This window comes from Vigna angularis, chromosome 6 (genome assembly GCF_016808095.1).
Source record: "Vigna angularis cultivar LongXiaoDou No.4 chromosome 6, ASM1680809v1, whole genome shotgun sequence".
NCBI lineage: Eukaryota > Viridiplantae > Streptophyta > Magnoliopsida > Fabales > Fabaceae > Vigna > Vigna angularis.
Window position 1 is genome coordinate 11130134 of NC_068975.1, and position 11635 is coordinate 11141768.

Here is an 11635-nt window from a genome sequence, read left to right on the forward strand (position 1 = left end):
CCTTTTTTACTACTTTTAATAATAAAATATTATATTTCAATAATAGGTTAATAGGTTTAATCATTCAGGAGGTTCCATTTTTGGGTGAGAATCTCTTAGTTCTCTTTTTTTTCGGCGTCTCAATTAAGTCTTTATTTTGTGAAAATTGCAACAATTAGACTCATGTCGTTAAATTGGACCCACGACATTAATGTATGCTTAACGTGGTACAGTAAACTATGTTTTTAGTTAACGTGGCTGAATGACATGGATTTGAGTTGTTTTAAAATTAAAAAATTAGGAAAAAATTGGAAAAAGGTCAAGAAGGATAACTTCGTTTAGTTTGTTTTATAAATCCCTAATTAAATCCCTTTATAAATCCCTACTTGTCTCCTCCATCATATTCTCATCTTAATCATCATCCTTTCTCCTATCATCCTTATCCCAATATCTTAAATCTTTAAGTCAACACCATCATCGCCTTTTGCAACACTGATTGACAATCTTTAAGAGCCAGAAACAAACTAAGCTAAAAAAATAACAAAAACAAAATGAGCTCTGTTGTTGAAGCAGCAGCAAACATTTGATTATAATAGATGAAACCAAGAACTCAATATATTAATTTTCTAAATAACTTAGCCCCAATCAACCAACTCAACAGCCCAAAGTAAAAATCAAGAAAAACTACTCAATCTTTTGCAGTTGAGCTTGTAATCATTAAATACCTAAGAAAATTAATGTAGCAAAAGAGATATTGATAGTTGATGAGGTGAAGTGAGGGAGGGTGAAAGGAAAAAGGGATGGATAAATCGTTCCTGCTAATGCTGTCAAATATGCTTCACCTCCACAACTCCCTCGACCCAACCACCTCCATTCTCTCTGACTCACTCTCATCAACCACCGCCAACCCCACCTCCCTCCTTTACTCCTCCTCCATCGCCCATCTCCTTTTTTTCACCATCGCCTCCGTCCTTCCACGCGCCCCTCCTCCTCCCTTCCCAAACCCAACGCCGCCACCAACAACAACAACCCCAACACCAACACCATCAACAATGCCTCCTCTGATTACTCCTTCGCCTTCTGCACGCTCTCCATATAACACATTTGGTCCTTCGAAGCCCCTCTCCGCGACGCCCAATTTAGGTTTTCAAGTTTAGGTTTTCCCGATTGCAAAACCATCCTGACACGACATTATCTCCCTTGAACTTTTCCCAATTTTTTTCCAACTTTTTAATTTTAAAACAACCTAAATTCACCTCATTGAGCCACGTCAATTAAAAATATAGTGTATCATGCCACGTAAAACATACATTAACGTCGTTGGGTCCAATTTAACGGTAAGGGTCTAATTGTTGTAATTTTTACAAAATAAGTATCCAATTGAGACATTGACAACGGTTGAAAAACCGTTATTTTTATACTTAATTTTGATAATAAATCAACCATTTTTTACTTAGAAACTTGCTTTAACTCATGTTTTTGCTTTAGTTTATTGAATAAGAGAGTTAAAGGTGAATTTAATGGTTTTGTGCTAGATTCCCTTGATTTTGTAGGTTATTGGAATGATTTGAAAGAAGAGTTAAAGTACCGAATGGTTGGAATGCATAAAAGTCAACCAAAAACCAGAAAAGTCAATCAGTCAACTAGAAAAGTCAACCAGTCAACCAGAATGCAAAAATGTCAACCAGAGTGCAGCAAAAAGTTGCGTTGAGCGCCAGTTTTGAAGTGCCAAAATCACCGTTGAGGGCTAAAAATGCAGTTGAGCTTCATTCTGAAGAGCCGCAAGTACCGTTGAGCGGCAAAAGTGCCGCTGAGCGCCATTTTAAGTGGGCTTGGACCTGTTTTCTGTTATTTTTATGGACTTGGACCTATTTTCTATTATTTTTATGTTTTATTTAAGGAATTACACGTCCTAGGGATTGCATCTTATGATGGCTTAAGCATAGAAACACATTTTTCACCCCTTGGGGGTAGGTTTGGAGATGATGACGACTCTCCTCTTCTCTTTCTCGGGTTTTTCTATCTCCTTCATTCTTTAATTCCATTGTTCATCTAGTTTTTCCATGACGATGGAGAACTAAACCTCCATTGTTCTTAGAAAAGATGTAACTTCTTAAACTCTCATGTATTGAATTGATTCCTTATTATATATGCTTTACTTCATTAATTATTAGGGTTTTTCCTCTTTGCTCTATGCATGCTTTGATTAACTCATTCTATTGCATAATCATTGATTTTGTTGATATGGACACATACGGGAAAATCTAGAACTAGGGAAATTCTCCCGGAAGCAATATTAATTAGACATAGGAATAGGATGATCGGTTGCCTTTAAGCTCTTGTACGAATGTAATGCATGATTAATCGCTAGGGAGACAAGACATTGTAAACTAGTGATTAGGATTAGGCTTTCTTCGACGAGACATCGGGCTTAAGGTAAATTAGAGAGTGGCATTAACATTAATGAAGAAAGACGAATTCATAAATACATGAGAGTAAATTAGGTAAAATCTAAACCTTACAACAATATCATCAACTTCATTCATTTATTATTGTGTTTAGCCTTAATTGATCAAATTGCATTCATGTTTATTTTATTGCATTTGCATTCAAAAACCCCAAAATATGTTCTTTAGAGTCTTAATTAGTTGAGTAATCACATAATTGTTTAGTGTCGTGAGTCTCTTGGGAAATGATACTTGGTCTTACCATTTATTATTACTTAATACGATTCGGTGCACTTGCCGAGGTATTAACAAGTTTTTGACTCTGTTTTTTAGGATTAAAAATTTGTTTATCAGACACCGAAAAAGAAAAGGACTAATTTGAGATTCCCACCCAAAAATGGGACGTGTCGAATGATTAAACCTAAATAATAATAGTAAAGTTTTGAAATATAAATATATTTTGAATAGCAAAAAAAAGTGAAATTATCTCCCACAATCATTTACCACGAGCGTTTAAATACTTATTTGATAAATCTAATACTCACAAATCTTATTTATCAAAGGTTGGGAAAAGGTTTTTCCATTAACATTATTTAATTCCCCTTCTATTGTTTTTTAAGTGTTTCAAATAAGACTTCCACCAAAGCTCTTAGAATTAATAAATCCTCTAAAGAGTCGGATGATGAGCAAAACTCCATGGACCAAAATGAAGAAGAGAAGCTTTCATTCATATCGAAAAAGTTTCAGTCTATGTGAAAGAGAAACAAAGACACAATGTTCAAGGGCAGACACTTTGAATCTGGCTCGAAGAACAAATCAAAGGACAGACGACTGAAGGACTCAACTATTTGTTATGAGTTCAACAAACTTGGACATTTCAGATCAAAATGTCCTGATATCGAAAATATAAAGAAAAATTCAGTCGACCCATAAATGAAAACAAGAAAATGCTAATGAGCACTTGGGAGGACATGGACATGTCTGATGAGGATGAAGACGCAAAAGTATGTCTGAGAATACATCTAACAACTCTAATAACGAGGTAGATTTCTCAAACTTATACTCAATTATTCATGCATACTATGAACTACTTTCATATTCATATAAATTGTCTAGCACGCATAGGCTTTTATGTAAACAAAGTAGAGAACATTTTGTAGAAAACAATGCCTTAAAAGAGGAAGTAACTTCATGCAAGGATAATGTGACGTTACTATAACAAAATATTAGTGGTCTTAAGAAAGAGTTAATAGTCTCTGAACAAGAAAAGGAGATAACTCTTTTGCATAATAAAAGATTTGTAGAAGATAAACCATTGTTGAAAGTGTTAGACACATAAAATCCCTTAGGCATGAAAACAATACTCTCACCAAAGTGTTGAATAGAACACTTGAACGGAATGACGAGCTAAATCTCCTATTAAAAGAAAGTAGGCATCCCTCATATAAACGAGTCATAGGGTTTAGTAAATTCAATACAAAAACCAAAAATACTAGGTTCGTTAGGTTAATTAGTGGTACATCATCTTCAGGAAAGAAGAAGATGTACACAACTAACAAACAAGGACCCAATGAAATATGGGTACCTAAGAGTCAAATAATTCCTTTTGTAGATATGCTTAATGACGGAAAGAAAAACCCTATCATGGGTGCTCACGACACATGACAAGAGAAAAGTGTATGTTCCTAAACCTAAGGAGCAAGAAAGAAGGAACAATCACCTTTGGAAGAAACCAAAAGAGAAAGATCATTGGAATTGGAAAGATAGGTGCGAACCTCTCCCCTTCCATTGATAATGTTTTATTAGTAAATGGCCTTAAAAATAATCTACTAAGCATAAGTCAATTATGTAAAAGTGGATACAATGTTGTATTTGAAAAAGGTCAATGTAAGGTATTAGATGATACCAGTTCAATAGTATTTATAGTTAATAGACATGGTAACTTGAATAAAATAAATCTACATGAATTGTAGTCTGAAGTGTTTCATGTTTGATATCTATGAAAGATGAGGCAATATCATGGCACAATAATTGTGAACATGTAAGTATGTGATTAATCTCAAAGTTGCAACATCATGATCTCGTAAGAGGATTGCCTGAAGTGTCATTCAATGATACAATCTTCTGTAGTTCTTGCATGAAGGGCAAACAGGTCAAAGAGTCTTTCAAAAGTAAAAATATTATTTCTACAAAACGACCTCTAGAGTGGCTTCATATAGATTTATTTAGACCTCAAGAAACAACGTCTATGAGTGGTAAACGCTATGGACTTGAAGTAGTAGACGACTTCTCTAAGTGGACTTGGGTTCTATTTCTGACTCACAAGGACGAGACATTTGATACTTTCTGCAAAATCGATGAAAGGATAGAAACTAAAAAGAATTTTATAATCATGTTTATCATAAATGACCATGGAGGAGAATTTGAAAATGATTTTTTTCAGAAAATTTGGAAAAACTTTGGCATTAAGCACAACTTTTCAACTCTAAGGACTCCACAACAAAATTGAGTCGTTGAAAGGAAAAACAAGTCTTTACAAGAGATGACCAGAACATTGTTAAATGCTTTTACTCTCCTAAGCACTTATGGGTAGAAATAGTCAATATTGCATGTTATCTTCATAATAGAGTTTACAGTAGGTCAATCATTAACAAAACACCTTATGAACTATGAAAAGACAAAAGGCCCAACATCTTTTACTTTCATCCTTTCGGATGTCAATGCTTCATTTTGAACTCTAAGGACAATCTAGGGAAGTTTGACTCCAAAAGTGATGAAGGAATCATGCTTGGCTATTTAGAAACATCAAAAGCGTTTAAAGTGTACAATTCTAGAACCTTAAAGTTGAGGAAGTCATTCATGTGAAGTTTAATCATGAGCCTCACCTAAACAAGTCAGAGCTAGACAACTCATTTTCTAAATTGTAGATAGATGATACTCTGTCCAAGGAGGCAAATGAATCTACTTCAGATATAATCAGTGGTCAAGAAGAAAATCATCAGGAACAACAACTCAATGATACATCTAAAGAAATGAGGGAACCCAACAATCTACACCGCCTAATAGTCAAGGATCATCCCTTAGAAAAGAGCATAGAAAATCTAAATGAGTATGTGAGAACAAAAGCATATCACAAGCAACCTACCACAACTTTCATCTCCCAAATAGAGTCATGAAACATCAATCAGGCTCTAGAAGATAACTCTTGGCTAGAAGCCATGAAAGAAGAACTGGATCAGTTCAAGAAAAATGAGGTATGGGAACTCGTTAAGTTACCTCAAGGAAAACATGTAGTCGGATAAATGGGTTTATCACAACAAATTGGATGAAGACGAAATAGTAACAAAAAACAATGCAAGATTGGTTGCGAAAGGTTATTCACAACAAGAAGGAATTGACTACACCAAAACTTATCCCCCGGTAGCAAGGTTAGAAGTCATTCACATTCTTATATCATTTGTGAAGTTCAACAAGATCAAACTTTATCAAATGGATGTCAAGAGTGCATTCCTAAATGATGACATTAAGGAAGAAATGTATGTGGAACAACCTTCGGGCTTTGAATGTTCAATCAATCCCACACATGTCTTTAGACTTAACAAGGGTCTATATGGATTAAAGCAAGCCCCCAAAGCTTGGTGCGAAAGGTTAAGTCTCTTCCTTATCAAAAATGTTTTCACAAAAGGTCAAGTAGACATCACACTATTAAGGAAAAAAGTCAATCAAGACTTTATCATTATTCAAATGTGATACAAGAAGGCCTAGCACCATTGGACCTATCTCAAGAGGGATGATCAAGAAGCTACAAGATGAGTACTCTCCCAAAGGCCAAACCCTCTTTGTTATCTTTGGATGGAAGATTGGAGACCTAGAAGATGCTTTTAAGATATTCCAAATCTGCCAAAACATGGAGAAGGGTAAAATAAACATTTCTATACAAGAAGGGGTGTGCTTATCCTTCTATGGGGCTGCATTAGTAATTGTTTTCTCCACATAAAACTCATTTGTCACGTGTTTTAGAAGCCACACATTTAGCACATGGGTTCAAATTTGAAACGTGTAAATTGCTTGCTTAAAGCCTTGAGATTGATCTACAAAATCTCATAGGCAAAGCTTGTAGATTACTTTTGAAGAATATTGAGTTTTACTCTGCTGATGTATTTTCCAGCAACCAGAACTCTGCCAAAAGTCACCTCTTATTGAGCTTTCCTTCTCCATCTAGCTTCCTTCTAGTGAAGGCCGTCTGAGCTAGTATACTCAATCACCTAGAGCTCTTCTTCCATCTATGCATCCACTGAATTCACTATTCCGCTGCTGCCAAACCACAATTCTTTCCGCTGCCAGCTGCTTCTCATGAGCCAACTTCGACACTGCTCATGATCCAATTCATCATTCCACTGCCTTCAACCCACACCTCTTCTGGAGCAACTGTATCAAGTGGTATTCAGAGCCTTGGTTCTGCATCACGCTCCAGCTGAGTATCTGTTTTCATTCACTGCATTCTCTCAACATTTCCATTCTTGTTTTCTGTATTTTGTTGTACTGTTACATTGTTTTCACAGTTCCAGTAGATTTCAATTGAGAAATTTGTTGTTTCCAGCTTTTAATTGCTTTATTGTTCATCATTTTAATCGGTCAATTCTTTGCTTTGAGTCTTTTAATTTTGGAATCTAATTCTGTCATGTCTAGTACTGTGTTTTGGTTTATTTTGTCAAATTTCTGAGTTGAAACTGGTTTGGGATAAATCTGCTGTGTTTGATTGGATTTTCAATAGAAGCACATGAGATGAGCAATGATTAAAGAGCTCAGTGCATCTTGAATTCCATCACAGTGCAGTGCCAATGAATGCTGATCCAAATCTGTTTTAAATATGGTTTTCATATGTTTTCTCTGAAACTGGATTGTATGGAAATATCATCCTTGGCTGTGATGATATGCTGACTTTACAATATGTGCAAACCATATGAATATTGTATTGTCTAAGACCATAAAAACTGGATGCACCATTATGCAGAATCTGGAAATCCTGGTTTAAGCAGCTTGACCGAACTGCAATCATCATTGTTTGAGTCATTTTTCTGATTTTGAATCTGTCCAAATTAGAACTCATATTTGGATATCTTTTCAGTCATTCCTAGAGTCTTGTTTAAGTTTGATTTGCTGTCTTAGAGTCATTTTAATTGATTACATATCAGTTTGATTCTTTTGCTAAAAATTGGATGGTGAATTGGCCAAATTTGGTGTGAAAGAGCAACTGCAATAGTCAAATTTTGATTTAAAAGCATTTAGCCTCTGCTGGCAGTTTGCACAAGTCATATTTGGTAAAACAAATTTGCTCCAATCATAAAATTAAGAGTCCAAATTTGTTTGTGCAAAATGACCATTCAAACCACCAATATTTAAGCATCTTTTCCTGGTATAGTTGCAGAATTTTTAATTTGAAAGCTTGTTGTGATTACTGCATCAAATTTAGTTCAGAATTGGTAGCAAAAGCTTGGTTCAATTGAATTAAAAGAAGTGCACAATTCAAATCTTACCATAAACTGCATTGTAAAAAGCTGTGTGAACCAGTGCCAAGCAAAATTTAAAATCTGATGCACAGTTTTTCAGCTTTCTTCTAGGCATTTTATCAAACACTTTGCCTAGTTTACATTTGGTTTCGAAATTGATCAAAGCTGCAACTTATCTTTGTTTCTTGCTTTTCAAATCTACTATAGATCCTTTCCTAAGTTCATTTTGAGTGCCACCATTCATTGGAAACCGATTAATTGATTGATTTAAGCTGTTTGAAAATCCTGCACATAAGCTGTTTGATAAAACTACAGTTGTGCATTCTGGTTTAACAGTTTCTGGCAGCAACAGTGTTGATTTTCTGGCTTAATAATTGATTATTGGTGGTTTGTATGAGCTCTTTGTTGGGTGCAGAATTATCTCAGATGGTCCTACAACACTGGTAGCATCTTAAGGAGTGGATTGGAGCAAGAAAAGATCAACTTTGGAGTTGATTTTTGGTGCAGCAGAACCACATTCTTCACTGGTCTGCATCAAACTGGTTGCTGCAACAGCAACATAATTCACTTTGCAGCTGAGAGAATTGCATGAATCCAGTCTGATTCATTACTTGTTTGAGAGCAACCAAAGCTGCCACATTCAACTACCTCTTTGTTTTTCCCAAATTTTGTTGTTTCCCTTGTATTTTTGTGTTTACTTTCTTTTCCAATTTTGTAAGTTGGCCATTGCAAGCAAGTGAAGTGGAAGAACTCATAAGTGTTCTTCCCTCATTTGCTAACTTGACTGAAAGAAGTCTCACAACCTAAAATTGAGTAGTCGGTGAGTGTGTCTTAGATCCAAAGTCTAAGCCTCACCTAGGAGACCTCACTTTAATTGCTTTTCCCATTCTCGACTAGATAGCATATATCTTGTGCGAATAGGAAGCTCTCTTAGGGGTCCGAATTTAGAGTTAGGTTGTGTTCTTTCTTTGCTTTGTGTTTTCTTTGTTGTCTTTAAGACTTAAGTGGATTTAAGAGTGATTTTGATCTAAGGACTCTAGTAAGTAACTAGAAGCATATTTGGCAAGGATAAGGCTTGGTACTTAAGCATTCCTAGTGAATCACCTCCCTTACCTGGAATATTGCTTTCAAGTGAAAAGCTCTAGTCTTTACTTCAAGAATAACATTTAAGTCCATCATAATGTCTAGAAGGCATTCTCCTAGGATTAGTGATAGTGAAAAAGAACATTTTTCTCTTCAAACTTTAGCTAATGAATTCAAGGAAATAAGAAGAGAAATGAATGAAGAAAAAGTCAATAGAGAGCTTCAAAATGTTGTTATTCAAGATGAGTTGAGATTGATAAGGAAAAGTAAAGCTAGAAGGAAGTTTTGTTCATCTTATGAATTTGATAGAATTGAAGATGATTTGTATAAACAAGCTAGTGAAAACATTCCATTCTTTGGTGATGATATTGGTGCATTAACATACCTAGCTTGGGAAAAGGAAATTAATGACCTGCATTCATTGATGGTGAGCAAAATTAAATCTGAATATTCTAGAGACAATGAATCTTATATTCTTAGTCTTTACACTTCTAGTTTTAAAAAGCATGCAAAAGAGTGGTGGGATGATAGACAATATCATGTTAACATAGGTAGAAAATTTCCCATCCATGATTGGAATGAATTGAAAGCTTGTATGAGAAGAAAGTTTGTGCCTCGAGAAATTGAAAGGAACTTAGAACTTATGAGAGAGCTTATTAGAGAAGGTGAGTCATTCATTCAAAATATAAGTGGGTACTCTCGTAGGGAAAGTGAGTTTCTAGAAAAACTTAAGAGGCTATGGCAAGAGACAAGCAAATATAGAATTGAGAGATTAAAAAGAGAAAAACAAAAGCAAGAAGAAAGAGAGAGAAGAGAAAAAGAAAGAAGAGAAGAAGAAGAACGAAATAGAAGAGAAGAGGAAGAAAGAGAGAGAAGAGAAAAGAAGAGAGCAAGAGAGAAGAGAAGGAGAAGAAAACAAGAGAAGAAAAGAGAAAGAAAGAGAGAGAAGAGATGAGGAAGAAAGAGAAAGAAGAGATGAGGAAGAAAGAGAAAGAAGAGAGAAAGAGAGAAAAGACGCACAAAGAAGAGAAAAGAAAGAAGTTGAACGAATAGAAATGGAAGAAAAGAAAAAGCAACTAAGGGCAACATCTCCTTCTACCCTAGAAGCTAGATTCTTAAGGGGAGGTTTTCTATCCTTTCATTTTTCTCCATTTATATTTGAAATTTCCAAATTTCACTTTTCTTTCAAAGACTTTGCCACTCCATCCTTAAAAATGTTATCACTTTCAACACATGAAAAGTCACAACTTGGGTTATGGTTACCATTATGGTTACCAATAACTCAAGATACAAATAAAATTTCAAATGAAGAAAGGTTTCTTTGTTATATTAACATTAAAAATTTAAAAATTAGGAAACCTTCTTCTACACATAGTCTTTTATATATATTATTGGGTCAAAGAAAACTAATTAGAGATATGTTTGATGCTTATTGCAGATGGATATTTGACCCCGGAGGAACCCTTGTGAACCACCAAAAATAAGTCTTCAGAAGCACCATCAGATTTGAGGACAAATCCTTTCCAAGGGGAAGGGAATGATACAAGAAGGCCTAGCACCATTGGACCTATCTCAAGAGGGATGATCAAGAAGCTACAAGATGAGTACTCTCCCAAAGGCTAAACCCTCTTTGCTATCTTTGGATGGAAGATTGGAGACCTAGAAGATGCTTTTAAGATATTCCAAATCTGCCAAAACATGGAGAAGGGTAAAATAGACATTTCTATACAAGAAGGGGTGTGCTTATCCTTCTATGGGGCTGCATTAGTAATTGTTTTCTCCACATAAAACTCATTTGTCACGTGTTTTAGAAGCCACACATTTAGCACATGGGTTCAAATTTGAAACGTGTAAATTGCTTGCTTAAAGCCTTGAGATTGATCTACAAAATCTCATAGGCAAAGCTTGTAGATTACTTTTGAAGAATATTGAGTTTTACTCTGCTGATGTATTTTCCAGCAACCAGAACTCTGCCAAAAGTCACCTCTTATTGAGCTTTCCTTCTCCATCTAGCTTCCTTCTAGTGAAGGCCGTTTGAGCTAGTATATTCAATCACCTAGAGCTCTTCTTCCATCTATGCATCCACTGAATTCACTATTCCGCTGCTGCCAAACCACAATTCTTTCCGCTGCCAGCTGCTTCTCATGAGCCAACTTCGACACTGCTCATGATCCAATTCATCATTCCACTGCCTTCAACCCACACCTCTTCTGGAGCAACTGTATCAAAATGTATGTTGATGAGATCATATTCAGTGGTACTAATGAGGAATTATACCAAGACTTCTCCATCATGATGCAAGACGAATTTGAAATGAGTATGATATAGATGAGTTGAAATTCTTTCTCGAACTACAAATCAATTAAGAAGAAGACACAATCTATATTCATCAGACGAAGTACATCAAGGAGCTGCTAAAAAAGTTTAAAATGGATGAAGTAAAGGAGATGAAAACTCTAATGCATCCAACAATTAGCCGAGAGCTAGACAAAAGATCAACAAAACTGGACAACACTACTTATCGACAAATGATAGGTTCACTTTTGTATCTCACTGTGTTTAGACCTGACATAATGTTCAGTGTCTGCCTATATGCAAGATTTCAGTCAGATCCTA